The sequence below is a fragment of the Canis lupus genome, chromosome 18, assembly GCF_011100685.1.
Source record: "Canis lupus familiaris isolate Mischka breed German Shepherd chromosome 18, alternate assembly UU_Cfam_GSD_1.0, whole genome shotgun sequence".
NCBI classification, from domain to species: domain Eukaryota; kingdom Metazoa; phylum Chordata; class Mammalia; order Carnivora; family Canidae; genus Canis; species Canis lupus.
This window is the reverse complement of record NC_049239.1, coordinates 9,464,298-9,480,108: the sequence shown is the minus strand read 5'-3', so window position 1 is coordinate 9,480,108 and position 15,811 is coordinate 9,464,298. Positions and strand designations below refer to the sequence as shown.

The following is a 15,811-nucleotide window of genomic DNA, read 5'->3' as shown; positions in this document are numbered from 1 at the left end:
ATCTTGTCTTATCTGAGAAGGTTTTGTGATTTTTACATGTTTGGAGGATTTTTTAACATGCTTTTCACTCTTTTGCAAATCTATTTTGAAATTTAACTGAAGAACCACCTCTATTTTTGAAGGTAAGAAAAGTCTATTATTCTGTTTAACCTTTTTTGAAAGAAGTCTTCTAACTAGCATATGATAAACTTTAAGCCCACTGTAAATTCAGATCTGCAGAAGACTATCACCACATCCCTTGATTTATCAGCCACCTATTTGTTTGATTGAAAAATCATTTTCTACAACATCCAATGTTTTCATAGCTTTTGGAATGTTTCGATCACACCTAATAATGCACTATGGTGCAAGTCCAGCATGTTTTTAAAAATTATGTAGCTTCTTGCACATTATTAATCTCTACTTGTTGATGTTTTGAAAAATGGCCAGTCCCTTCACAGATGCGTACAAAGAATTGATGGTATTGGGAATGGTTTGCATTTCCTTAATTTCCATCTCCTCTGAGAACTTTATCACCTCTAAATCCGAAAGACATATAAGACAGAGTAAATACACTTAAATGTTGCAGCAAAATGTCTAGTTGTGTTAATGGCATGATATCAGACCTGGTTGAAATATTTAGGAAAATAATTTTGAATTGGCACAATTAAAAAAAAAAAACTCATGTAAGATGACCCAAGTGTTCTCCACAGTCTCTCTTTAATATACTTTCTGATGTTAATTGCACGTATCTTATACGAACAGTTTCTGGTTTTATGGTGGACCTGTTGTCACCTCTGATAGTACTGGAAAGACTTAGGGACATTAAATGTCATTAACAGTATTTAGTACGAATTTGATCTTTGTTACACCAATGATTTTATATTGAATTTTAGGCAGATCTGTAAGAATCGAAAACTTAATTCTTAAATTAAAACAATTTTCTTTATCTTTCATTCTGATTTTCAGTAATTTCCAAAAACCTTTAGTCACAGTTGAAAAGTTATTTATGCCATCTTAATGGTAAACATGTTTTTAAGAAATAAGATGTTTTCAACCATAAGTTTCACCTACTCTCTGTTTTTTCTTATCATGTTTTTATAATTTATGGGTGACAGTTGATCACAAAGGGATTCATTCCAAAACTGCAGTGATTTTAAATATAATTATTTCTATGACTTATGAATATTTTTAATATTTTGTGAGTGACTCTTTTTATAGATTAAATTTTTTTTCAAATATTTTATTTATTGATTCATGAGAGACATGCAGAGAGAAGCAGAGACATAGGCAAAGGGAGAAGCAGGCTCCCTGTGGGACCCAGGATCCCGGGACCCCAGGATCACACCCACACCTCACATCAGTGAGCCACCCAGGTGCCCTATAGATTAAATTTTTGATAGTAGACAAAGTTGTATCGATTCAAGTATAATGTCCTAATTATAATTTATCGAAATATTAAGATGTTTTAAAATAGATTTTGTTTTAAAATTGTTAATAATTTAGAGATCATTTCTGTGCATACAGTATCACTTATTTTTATGCATCTTACACTGTCCGCAGAATCCAGGTTAACTACAACACTGTCGCCTATGAATACTTTGGTGGCAGTTCTACATTAACAAAATATTTCAATTGTTTCATTTTTCTTTTTGTCATTGGCACTATGGCTTGACTTCCCCATTTTAATGAAACATTGTAACACAGGCTTCCATTTTATTTATTTATTTTTTAAAGATTGTATTTATTTATTCATGAGAGACACAGAGAAAGAGAGAGGCAGAGACACAGGCAGAGGGAGAAGCAGGCTCCATGTAGGAAGCCTGATGCGGGACTCGAACCCAGGTCTCCAGGATCAGGCCCTGGGCCAAAGGCGGCGCTAAACCACTGAGCCCCCCGGGCTGCCCCAGACTTCCATTTTAACATTATTCCCAAGTAACTAAGTTCATAGGAGCCCCCCACCAGTGACCAGATATTGACTTATAGGTTTGTCAAGTTGTGCAAATGCCGGGCAGGTGTTGTGTCTGCCGAGACACATTTCTGTGGAATGGGAGAAGCAGAGCACTAGCAGCGTGGGTTTAGTTGCTCATGGGAGGGAGTGAACCAGTTGGAGGATCTTTTCAAGAGCTTGGCTGTGGATGGAAAGTCAAAGGGATGATTAAAGAGAGATGTTGGATCAAGGATGGGAGAAACTTGCACGCTTCCCCGAAGGCGCTACCGACAGAGGGGAGGGGGTTGCATATTCTAGAGAAAGAAGGAGCATAGCTGGTGTTAAGATCTTGAGTGTGCAGGATATGGAAGAAAGAGAACCAAGGAAAAGGGCGCTTTATGCCCTGAGACTGGCGGGAAGAAGGGGGTGGTAGGAACGTGCAGGGATAAGAAGTAGAGGGAGCTCATGCTTTGTTCATTTCCTCAATTAAGTAGGAGGCAAAATGATTTGTGCATGGTAAGAGGAGAAGACAAGGCAATTGTGAGGAATGTGAGAATGGAAAGTTTCGGATGGGTATTCTCAGAATTGGAGGTGAGCTAGCCAGCCAGGGCCAGGCAAGTAGTTAGCTGTGAGATGCTGAGACCCATTAACTTAATAAGCATTTCCTGAAGGCGTGCCACATATTAAGTACTTGGTTAGGCTCTGGGGATACAGAGATGAAAGACCTGGTCCTGGTCCCTAAGGAGTTTACAGACTCCTGTGATTTACAGCGTAAATCACTAGTTACCATGCGGGTGCTGCTGTGGGAGCTCAGAGAGGGAAGTGTTGCTCAGCCTGGGGAGAAGAGAGAAGCTGGAAAATTTTTCTTTTAAAGGAGAGCTTCTTAGACTCTTTAATGTGCGTGGTTAGCTTTACTTTATGCATTTCAAAGGGGATTATCTAGTTTTCAAGCAAATTAGCAGCAGAAAATTCTAAGGTCTAAGTTATGCTCTAAATAACATCTGACAGAACAATGGGAAATAAGCCACGAAACCTAAAAAAAAAAAAAAGAGCACAAGCATCTTAGACTCTTTAATTGGTCAGTGACCAAAATCTAATTCAAAGTGGATTAAAGAGAAAAGAATGAAATTAGAGATTCGCATCATTGCCGAAGTCTGGGAGGCGCCCCTGGGTGTCAGGAATGGTCTCATTTAGGGGTTCAGATAATATCATCAGGTCTCGGGCTCCCTACAGTTTTTGAGAAAGAAGCCTCTTCTGTACTCAGGCAGTTTCACACCATAAGCACCTTTAAGCCTGCATAGTTCTTTTTGGGAAGTAAAAATTTCCCTTTTGTCGAAACAGTGTAGCAGACCTTTGAGCCCCAGGTTCAGGAAAGCCACATTCCTAATCAATCTGGACCAGTGAATCTGATGGGAAATTTTTGCCTTAGCGTAACAGTAACAGAAAAAAAAATATTTAAAGCTATTGTTCATATTTTTATTAAAACTAGGGTAAAACTATAAAATCCATGATTAAAGCTTATCATGATTTTTTTTGTCCTGTGGATTGAGTATTTTTTAGTCTTTTGTTCATTAATCCTGAAAGCTTCATCTTTATTTAAAAAAAGTAGCCACTAATGACTTCAGTATAATTCTGAATACATCCCATGTGCAACTCTGGTGTTCAGAGAGAGTAATTTAAACAGTAGAAAACAGAAATATACATTAGGATCTTAGATGTAGATGTCGACTGAATCAGATGTGCTTGTCTGAGAAATAATTTTTGTGGCTGTACAGCTCTGAATAAAGCATCATAAAACCTTTACTGTGGGGGTCCCCTTTACATTCAGATGTACTGGCTTCTTGACAGAGATCTTAAGGATTTCTAACTTAATATAATCCAAGCGACTATGAAACACTTTTCCTAATAGTGTTTAATACAAATAGGAAACTATCGGGTGGTGAAAATTTAGCATTCCTGGAGATTAAAAAGAAGCAATCTAAACACAGTAGCGTAAGGCTAGGTTTTAGACAGTGAGCAAGGGAATTTCTATTTGGGGATGTTTAGAAAATAACATATACATGTTTTATATAATTAATCATTATTGAGTCAATTTAATGCACCTTATTACATCTGTTTGAATTTCTCTACTCCTTTGTTGTTGCTGTTAGAATAATAACCAGGGATATCTACAAAACACTCTTTCCTATGCCTGATTTCCTTCAACCCTTTTTACAACGTCAGTGGCACTCATCTACAGGCAATCAACTTAATTTGATTATTGGTGTTGCCCTTATAATAAATCAAGTAAGAAAATGCATCCGTGGTGAAGCACACCATACTATGTTTTGGGAGTTCAGTTTTATTACTATGCTTAATGGCAATGACAACTATTATTATTTTTGTATCATTTATTTAGCATTGCTATTTTTTGTCATAAGAAACCATCACCACCTATTCGTCCACTTAGCATTAATAGTGTGTAACGCTTGGATTTTGAAGCTCTGTTGGAAAGCTGTTCGAAGGATGCAAATGTTAGGACTACTTCCGATTACCATATAAAATGTCCTAGTATAGGAGATATTAAACTACATAAAAAGTCTAAGATTTGTGCACAGCCTACAATGCAAAGTGAAGGACTACAATTTGATCTTTGTAGTCAAAATAATCCTCTCCACTCCTTCCCAAAATATACTGAACCAGATAAGATTACAGTTTTGTTCACCAAGCTTTTTTTATTAGAGCAGGACATTCTGTCCTCTGAGTTTCCAGCCAGAGGTTGAAGCTACGTAAAACAAAATAAACACCATTGTTATATGGGCCCTGCATATACACAAGACTTGTTTAGCTTTGAAGGTACTTTAGAATATTAAATACTAGAATATGAAAGCTAGTAAGCTAGGTAAGTTTTTAGGAGAAATGTTTCTCAAAAAAAAAAAAATCTCAAAGTTTAAGTCAGTGCTGACAATACAAAGGAATGATAAGGAAACCAGCATTAAAGTTCCCACAACATGTTTTCTTGAAAGACATGGAACATATAAGAAGCCCCCCTTGGCCCTGTAAAGTGAGTGCTCAGGTAAAGAAAGACAGAATGAATGAGATGCTCTGGGACTACTCAGGGACAGGAGGAAGCCACACACATAAAAGATGGCTCTCCTATTAAACAGTCTAAAGAGAAGCCCCCAAACTCACTCCTCCCTAGTTGAGATTGTTCTGTTTCTTTATTTAACCTTAAAAAAAAAGTTTAAGATTTTATTTATTTACTTGAGAGAAAGAGAGAGAGAGAGAGAGAGAGTCCACAAGCAGCAGGGGGCCAGCAGAGGGAGAGGGAGAAGCATGGTCCCCACTGAGCAGGGAGCCCAATGTGGGGCTTGATCCCAGGATCCCTGGATCAAGACCTGAGCTGGAGGCAGATGCTTAATGGACTGGGCCACCCGGGTGCCCCGCCCTTTAAATTTCATCTTCAAGAAGATGAAAGAGCAAATAGGAAAATCCGAGCAAAGAAAAAATACATGTATGAGTAATAAAATATGCCTGGGAAGGGTTGAGAACACAAGACACAAGATGCTGTGTAGTCCAGCACATTCAGAAATGACCTCAAAGTTTGGTCTGAGATTTCTAGCAGCCAGCAGGAAGAAGGAAACCAGATCCCTTACAAGCATTACCATTTTCATAAAATAGAAATAAACCATTGGTCAAGGGAAGCAGACTTCTTCAGTGGCACTATGAGAGAGACATTTCTCTCGTTAGTCCCTACAGCATTAGGGAAACGGTGGTTCCTTTTCTTTTGTCTCAAATGTTGGGCAGAGTCTTCTCATTTACAAAGTACAAAATAAAAGTTGAACACCTCTCAATGATAAGGTAAAAGGAAAAAGATTTGCCAACATTATTTCATCCCAAGGAAAAAGCTTCTGACATTTGGAATCACAGAATAGGTTATTGTTTTAGCACTAACTATATGCCAGTAAAAACCAAGGTGCTGTCAGACTTTGGAAATTATATTAACATATCTTAGGCTATTTTGCAAGTTGCAAAGTGCTTTCGCATTCATTATGACATCGGATTTTTGCAGCACTCTGGTGCAGATAATGTTATCTCGTTGATGGTGGTCTGCATACCTGTGTGAGGTCAAGGGGCTAACTTGCTTCACCTTACACAGCAAAGCTGTGGTGGGATTGGGGCTCAGACTATAATCAAATCTCTTAAAATAGTATATTTTCCCCACTACAGCATGTGCAAATTCCATTTTGCAAGGAAAACCTCCCACCGAATCAATTTTCATGGGTATAGACCTTTCTTTTCAATACATATTTCACATATCAGCGGCACACTTTCATCTATTGCTTTAATTTTGCGAATGTGGAATAGGCTGGGGAAATAACAGGCCTCATAAAATAGCCACAATTTGTCAAGCGCTACACCATTATTTCATTTGGTTATTAAAATAGCCCTAAAGCACCGGCATTTTGGTCCACGCTTTGCAGATAACAAAACTGATGGCAGAGGAAAACCAAAAGTAACACAGCTGGTGTATGGCCATCAAAATTCCACCAGGTCTGTTAGACTCCAAAGACCTCGTTTTGGTCACCGTAACGTGCGTCTGGGCAGCTTTCATGATATGCCTCAAACAAGTGTTGGCAAAGGAAGGGCAAGACCACTGTTGCCCTGTCCATATCAGGGCAGTTATGGGACATCGAGGCTTCTGCACTGGCTGCTGGTAAATGCCTACTTGCTCTCGAGCACAGACTCTTAACCAGTCTGTACCTGTGTTTAAGAGCAGAGCTTGGGAGTCATCAGTAGGAAGCTGCGAGCTTCCATTAGGTCCTGAAAGTGAGCAGTGGAGAGAGAATGGACATGCACCCCTCACTGGTACGTGTCCCAGCAGCATCCCCACTTTCGAATTCAGCACATTAGCACCTTCTTCTTACCCTTCTGTCTGGATGCTACCATTTTCTGTTCAGTTGGCCAAGGGAAATCATGGTTTTGGCAAGAAGACGGGGAACCCTATCCAACTGAGTTTAGAATCCAAAGCACTCAGTTTTCTCTGTAACTTCTCCTCACTTGTGTTTCCATGCTTTCGATTTTTTAAAAAAGAATTTTTAATTTACTTATTCATGAGAGACACACACACAGAGAGGCAGAGACACAGACAGAGGGAGAAGCAGGCTCCCTGCAGAGAGCCTGAAACAGGACTTGATCCCAGGACTCCGGGATCATGACCTGGGCCGAAGGCAGACGCTCCACTACTGAGCCACCCAGGCATGTCTTTCAATTTGCTTTTGTGCACGTTTTGTCTCTCCTCAGGTGCTATGGTAGGCACTGTAGTGAGGGAAAAGTGAGAGAGAGAAAAAACAAACCCAAATCAAAACAAAACAAACCCACCTTAAAAGGACTTTGTGATCTTGCAGAGAGTAAAGAGAAACAAGCAAGTATTTTAGTTAAAAAAATCTCCAGGCTGTGTAAGCTAAATGTCCAAGAGAAATAGAACCATGAGAAATAAATGCATTAGCAAGCAGAGAGATGCAAATGAAAGCAATGATGTCTGTTTACACTGAATAAAGTAGCATAAACGAGAAAACTGGATAGAGCCAAGTGTTGGCAGGGATGCGGGTATATAGTGGCTAATGTGCACTTTGGGGAGAATGTGTACCAGTGCAGACATTCTAGACACAGTTTGGTATTGCTTAGTCAATGAGCTTACTCATTCCTGTGACCCTGCAATTCTTCTGTCCAGTGTATAACCCAGTAAGATCCCCAGACAGGTCCATAAGGGGTCACGTATGAAGATACTCATTTCTGGTGGCCAGGAGTACTCATTTCTGGTGGTCAAAAGTATAAGTAAAGTGTGGGCAGTGCGTACCATGGAGTATTATGCAGCAGTTCGAAATAACAGTTGCAAAAAAAAAAAAAAAAATACCAGTTGCACCAGAGGAGGGTCACGAAACAGCTTGGCAACAGTAAAGAAGCAGAATGAAATTTATCATGGGATCCATTTCAGTAAATTAACATGCATGCATAAGAACAGTACATATTTTCCAAGAACACTTAATAAAGGGATAGATATTTAATATATTAGGGTTTTTGTGGGAAGAGGACAATGGAAATTGGAACTGGGAATAAAGGAGAGAATAAATACTACACAGGGACAGGAGCATGTGGAATTCAGCACTCTGCAACGGGAGGAAAAAAGCAAAAATCATGGAAATTCAAGGTAGTAAGAGATTATAACTTGAAGAGTTGAGGAAATACTTAATAGAAAAGTGGCACAGACATAAGTCTATGTCTCTAAGGCTGGGTAAAATTGGGACAGCGGTTAGAGAAGATAGGAAGCTAGTACAGGGGGGTAGATATTGGGATTTATGAAAGTAGGGCCAGCAAATGCTTGGCAGTACAGTGATGAGGGGCAAGGGTTCAGTGAGGAGGGAAGGGCTCACTGGTTGGTGCATAGGGTACAGGTGAGGCACTGTAATGACAGCTGGCACGTAGCACTGTCAGACTCTGTGCTGGGTCCTTTATGCCCTTCATCTTTTTTTTTTTAAGATCTTATTTATTTATTCATGAGAGACACAGAGAGAGGGGCAGAGACACAGGCAGAGGGAGAAGCAGTTTCCTCACAGGAAGCCCGATATAGGACTTGAACCCAGGACCCTGGGGTCACGCCCTGAGCCAAAGGCAGACGCTCAACTACTGAGCCACCCACGCATCCCTTTATGCCCCTCACCCAATTAATCCTCACTGTGGCCTCATGACATGGAGAGTCTCCACCTAAGCATCATCAAGCATCATTATTCACCTTATCGATGGGGAACTAGGTCTTAAAAAGGTAGGTAGCTTTCCAGCCGCACATCCCATAATTGCTAGAGTCGTGACAAAAAGCCAGGTCTGTCTGACCAGAGCCTAGGCCCTTCACCCCCAGGCTGGACTCCTCCTGTTCCTGGGGGTCCTCTGTGTAGATGTCACAGGGCCTGGTAGTGAAGTGGTTAAAGTCGCCAGAGCTCAGTCCTCTGCTGTGCATGGCTTTAATTATCCCTTACTACTGATTAGTCTGATAGCAAAAGGATATTCGAGAAGGAAGCTGCCCATATTATAAAGTTCTGCCTATAGTCTAAAGGCCTTTCTGCTCATGTGTGTCTCATTGAAATGTTGGAGGGGCGCTGCCAACATCAAGCTGAATCAGGAGAACACATTTACAAGCACCTTTTAACCCTGTTAGAGTTATGCATTCCAAAACCCCTGCGAGTAACAGATGGGTGAGCAAGGGAGGGGCAGCACTGGCCCTTTTTCACTACAAAGACTGAGGTTTAAGCTTTGGAGAAGCCTGTTTATCATGCTGCCTTCATTCCACTCCAAGCTCCTGTGCAGTAAAGGTGGGGGAAATGGCCCCATCTCATCTACAAGATGGAGCTTTGAGTCTCGGCATGCCCAACTGGAGCACAGGGCCTACACTCTGGTCAATATAAGAATAGAAGTTGGTTTGTTGGAAATGAATAGCCAGGTAAACATTTAGGCCAATTACTATGACAGTTCCCATGTTACGGGAAGTGGCATTTGCAACATGAGAAAACAGTTGAGCGTAGAAGCCCACCAATGGAAAACAAAAGCCAAAGTGGTTAGAAAGGCCTCTTAGCGATAGGCCCAAGTGAACTGAAGTTTCAACAGGTCTGTTTTTTATTTATGCCTTCCTCTTTCTTGCATCCCCACCCATTTCTCAAATTCCTTCTTTGCTGTATACACATCAAAACATCTGGGATTGGGCTTCCAGCACCTGCTATAGGAAGCAGAGATTTTCCCGCTGAAAAAATATGCTTTTAAATGGCAACATTTAAGTGAATAGTCCTCATTTAGTTCAAAAGGAGCATGTTTCAAGATCCGGTTCTAAGCAAATACGCGGCCGAAGGAAGCAATAAAGAACAACAAAAAATGATTTTAACAAAAGAAATACCCAAACCTGAAGATCTTGATAAAAGAATAAAACAAATGAAGGATTCAACACGCAGACTGCACCCAGACTCCTCATAGTTTAGACCTGGAAGACTCTACGGTACATCTGGTTAACATCTTGCAGGCCGAAGAGCTCTGCCTTGAAAAACCTTCTGTACCAATGACACACAGAATGAAAGGTTATGTTATGACTTTCAGATGGAAACCTGCAAAAGTTTATCTGCCGGGCCGGACCGTTAACTCTTACCACTTCTGATTCCAACCGTTAAAGAGATTTTTCATGTGTGAATTCTAATGAACTTCCTAAGTTTATATCAGAAACACCAGAAAGCATTTTTACTTGGAGGGAGTGAACATGCCAGCGACTGAATAGAATGTTTTAGTGGTGATGTCCAAGTGGAAGTAAAAATCCGTCCCCCACCCCCAGTAGGGACTTTATAGAGTGTGCTTTAATAATAAGCATATAGGTCTATATATTGGACTGGGAACAGAAATACCATATTTGAAATATGAGTGTGTTACATTCGTTGCCAGTTTTGTTGGGGTGAAGGAATCTGTTTCCAGTATGGGTACAGAAAAATGCCCTCATGTGGATGGGGCAAAAAAAAAAAAAAAAAAAAAAAATCATCCTTGCTGAGGGAGGTACTGTAATTTATAATCAAGTTGCCGAAAAATCAGGAAAACATCCTTTGGGTGATCCGTTTGCTACCAGAATTGTGTTGTCTCTGTTTGCAGTTTATCAGCCCGTCGGTGAGGCTGGTGGGCAACAAACGTGGAGGAGAGCCCTTTGCAGCCACGCCAGGTTCCCCGGGCTCGGCTGTCGCTGGGACGGGCCTTCTCTTGACCGGTGGGAAGGAGATGCTGTCTTCGTCCCCGAGCGCACAGGAGGCCCGCTGCCAGCCTCTGCCTCTGTGCCCCCAGCATCCGCAGACACATCTGGGCGGTGCTATTTGAAGCTCCCCGGGCTGCAAGTGGGTGTGTGAGCGAAGGAGAGGGATCACTGCCTTCGGAGACATGCACGCCCTCCCGCCCAGGCCCAGGCCGAGGGCAGGCCCTGCTCCAGTGGGCCTGCTGCAAGGGCTTTCCATGTGCATTTGATTACGCTGAAGCTGACTCTGGTGACAAGCTCCACATTACACAACTATCTGTCTTTTCTGAATTTTCACATTCTTCGTCCCTTTTGTAGGGAAAGTGATGTAATACTCTGTTGCTCGGGTAAACAATCTCATTTAATTAGAAGGTGTCTGTTTGCTCCCGCAAACCGTGAAAGCTGCATTCTCCTCGCTCGGATGCCATTGTGCACTCGGTTGCATGGCGATAACCTGTGCTCTTGGGGACAGCTAGGTGCGCATATTGACACCGTTAGTAGCCAGAAGTTCTCACTGGGGAAATAAGTTTAGGATACTGTTATTAATTTGGTTTAGAAAATTGCTGCAGAGCACTCAGATGAATAAGACATAGCAGAACACATGGTCTTCGTTATTCAATAACTATCCCTCTGCAAAGGAGACATGGTCTATTTCCCATTTGAGAAGGAGCTTACAACAAACCAGTAAATATGGAAATAGGGCTACACATGTACTATAATTTTATTGAAGAGTTCTCCTTGCGCGCTTATGTGGCCCTCCCCCACCCCGACACACTCACACAACTTGTCCACATCGATGTATTCCCAGCTGGTATTAGCATAATCATTACCACATTATAAACAAGCCTGTGGAAAAATAGCCTGGGAGATTTAGATGGGTTGCTTTATAAATGAAGGCAGGTGGGGATGGAGAACCAGATATTTGAGGAACAAATTCTTTTTTTTTTTTTTAAATTTCCTCCCTCTTTAGAAATAATAGGTTAGATCTCATAAACCTCAATTAACAGCATGGACTGAGAAGGTAAAGTTGAAAGGAATCATGACCCTTTGGGTATTCCTGGATCAAAGTCCATGGAAGGCTTACCATGGAGCCCCTCTACTGGAAGAAGTTCTCGTCTGATAATGGAAATGTTGACTTTGCCGGTTTTCTTTCCTATTGGAACACAAGTGGAATTCTTTTCCTTTGGTTTCATATAGTTCCTGTTGGTCAAGGTCTCTGGCTCTTTCTTTCCTTCTCTATTGTACTTTTTCCTGGAGTTGACCAGAGGAGAAATCTGGACTTAATAGCTAATTCCAAGTCTACTGCCAAGACCAGAAATAAAATACGATGTAAAATATGGCCTTACCTGAAAGCTTCAGGACATTAAATGCTGTTAGATCCAGGTTTAATTGTAAAAAGAACCCAAGACACAGGAAGGAAATGGATTTTGTGAAAGTAAGAGCTGGTCCATGCGTCCAGGTTCTAAGAGATCAGACCTCGGGCTGAAAGGAGATTTGGCGTGCTCTCCTTTTTTCTTCTTTCCTTTTTTCTGTTGATTTTTACAGGCATACAGAGAATAACTAAGTATGCTAGCCTCAGAAGAAACATGGGTTTGTTCTTTCAAACTTCTGACTGGAGCAGTATCCAGAGAACTGTACGACTAGGGTAGAGATGGAGTTGGTGAGTGTGGTTGAGGCAATATTCTCTCTGTGGGCTTAGTACATCTTCTGTGACCTAGTGATTTGTGGCTAAGTTGCCTTAACTTGATCAGCTGGGATTAGCCATCTATACCTGTGAAACCCCAGCATCATGTATCATATGGATCACAGGAATTTCAACATCCAGGAAGTTAATCTTCAAGTACAGTACTCAAATAAGGTGTCTCCCAACTTTGACATGAGATTTCTGTTTGAAATAAAGTTAACGAGGTTCTCTCTTTCTAGGATGTCTTAGACTCAGGTATAGGTAACCACTGTACATAGCAGACCTATGGTAAGGGTATGCCCACATATTAAACTGGCACCACTGTCTGCTTTACTGGAACCTCATTTAACCCCCGTGCAATATCCTCAAATTGCACCAAGTGCTGAAGTTACTTAATGTTTCATTATAAATAAATTATCTGATATGAAAAGTCATAAATTGACTTTTTCCATGGTTAAGAAAGAGAATTAGATTAAAACGGGCCTGTTTCAAAGTAACGTGGCCATTTTTCCTTTAAATGTTTGCTAAGTGAATAAAGTAATTGATATTGCAAAGACTTTGCCAAGAGGCAGGGCATTTTCAGGCCTTACAATTAAACCGTCATGTCCAAAAGAACTTGCTTAATGTATTATTTATTGAGCACTGGTGGAATAGTCAGCGTAGTATAAGAACAAAGTGAAGCCAATGTATTCGCAGTTTGAGTAAAAGCATCTAAGTATTGTTTTGTATTGATAATAGAGCCTCAGATTTATAGAATGGAAAAGGACCCTGGAGGATTTCTGGTAACAACTCATTTTATAGTTGAAGAACCAGAGGCTTGGAGAGGGAAGTGACTTACTCACTGCAGGGCATAATAGCTCAGCTGGGATTAGAACTCAACCCTGTTGATCCTCAGAGCACCAGAGCTGTCCTCTCCCCCTGACTCCACCCCTGGTCATCCCCTCATCCTTTTTGCCCAATTTCTGAATGATTTCTGAAGTGTCTTTCTGGCTGGATTCTGACCCTTTAGGCTTCCCCCACTGCAGTCTGTCCTACACACCAGTATCAGATGGACCTTCTTCAAACCTATTTCTTATCAAGAATTCCTTCTGTATTAGGGTTCTGTGGAGAAACAGAACCAGAAGGAGACACATATACATACACTTGCACAAGCCCCCAGGAGGAGCAGTGGTATAGTTATGGTCTGAGTCTGAAGGTCCAAGAACCAAGAGAACCAAGGTGCAGGGTCCAGTCTGAGGGCACGAGAAGACCAATGTCCCAGCTCAAACACTCAGACTGGTGAAGCTCTCCCTTTGCTCAGCGTTTTTGTTCTATTCAGACCTTCTGTTGACTGGATGAGGGCCACCACATTAGGGTGGTGACCCAGCCATCACATAGATATTGTTTAGTCTATGAATCCAAATGTTAATACCATCCAAAAACATCCTCACAGACATACACACGTTAAGGTTTGACCAAGTATCTGGGAACCTCATGGCCCAGTAAAGTTGACACATAAAATTAACCATCATGCTTTCCTTACAAAGGTATAATAGCTATGTCTTCTTTTTTGTCTTTTTACTAGAGCTTTTTATTCATTTCAAAACTCCTTCTTGGATTTAATCTTATTTTATCATCTTTTGGACACGGAGAGAAGAGAAGGGAAGGCTGACTTCTGAATGCCAAATTGCTCTGAGGCACTAAGAAAGTCTTTTAGTATTTATTTCTGTTATAAAATAAATACATGTTTATCATAAAAAATGCAGATGATAGAGATAAGCAAAAGAAGGAAGTAAATGTGTTCCTTCATTCAAGAGTCTGAGGTATAGCTCTATAGCTTTTTAGACTTCTCTGTATATAGTTCTATAAAATATATATAATACTCATTATATATATATTATATAAAATATATATAATACTCATATAATAGTTTTATAAATATATATAATATTCATTATATAATATAATATAAGAATATTATTATTTTTTCATTCATACACCTAGGAAAGGAATATTTTTAATCATGTTGCAATATTTGCTTTATGAATGGTCCATAATTTGTTAACTAATTCAGGATTGGATACTAAGATAATTTCCATTTTATGCTGAGACACTACTTTGTACATGCAGCCTTGCATAGATGTCTAATTATTCTTTTATTAAAAACAGGTGAATTTTTATTTTCCTGATCACATTAACTTTAAAATTATTTTGCCTCGGGATCCCTGGGTGGCGCAGCGGTTTGGCGCCTGCCTTTGGCCCAGGGCGTGATCCTGGAGACCCGGGATCGAATCCCACGTCGGGCTCCCGGTGCGTGGAGCCTGCTTCTCCCTCTGCCTGTGTCTCTGCCTCTCTCTCTCTTTCTCTCTCTCTGTGACTATCATAAATAAATAAAAAATTTAAAAAAATAAAAATAAAAATAAAATTATTTTGCCTCATTTTCAGCTTCTCATCTTATGTTTTCTACAACTTTCTAAAACCAATCTTTTAATTTAGTGACCTCGGTTTTATACTGTCTTATATTTTTTACTTTTTCACATGTATTATTTTAGTCCTCCAGATAAGCTATCAGCTTCTTGAAGGGGAGAATCATATTTTATATTTTCATATAAAGATATAAACATATAGTCATGTAACTGATTTGGGGTGTTAATAAAATGTGCTGTGGGTTGTTAGACTATTTTTAGTTGAATAGGCTAAAATCTAAAGAAATTATATAGTTCCTATCAGCCTTGAAAATTTGGTAGCTCACCAATTAAATGTAAATATTGACTTTCTCGATCTTTCCATCATTTGACACATATTATTGAGTACTTTGTGTAGATTATTACAATGGTCACGTTTGAGGGTGCAGCGAAGCACAAGAGACGCTTTCTACATCTAAACATACAGCGAACAACCTAGGTAATATATAATAGATAAAAAATTATTTAGGGCACTCTTGTGCTTGCCCTGGTGTGAGGTTATATGACAGAGTTATTCCATTTAATGAATGCCATGGATGTTGCCCTTTGTGAATATGACAGTCACTGCCACTTTATGGTTTGGACTTTTATTTGATATTTGGTCAGATGATCTAGACTTTCTGTAGACTTGATTATAAATTATGGATAGAAAATATCACATTCTAAAAATAGAACTTCTTTCTGATAATTATGAATAAACACTAATAGGCCCTGGAATAGTCATGAAATTTAAATTGAATATGAGATTAGAGGGAGCATTAAAGAAATGCAAGGGTAGTCTGAAACTTTGTTTAGGAGGAAAACACATAAGTGGTAGGTAAGACTCTGCCTGAGGAGTTTACTATCCAGCTAGGGATTTGGACACAGACAGCTGCTTGGTATGTCAGTTTCCCAAGATGATGCAATTGGGCATTAACATAATTCAAATATGTAAGAAGGAAAAATTACAGTGACTAAAAGGATCAAGGAAAGATTCATTGAGAAAA

General features: G+C 40.0%; 1 protein-coding gene across 2 annotated transcripts in view; it reads left to right on the top strand.

Annotated features, from left to right (window-relative positions):
* Positions 1–15,811, top strand: part of SUGCT (succinyl-CoA:glutarate-CoA transferase) — a 714,309-nt gene that overhangs the window by 396,695 nt on the left and 301,803 nt on the right. The window lies entirely within an intron of this gene.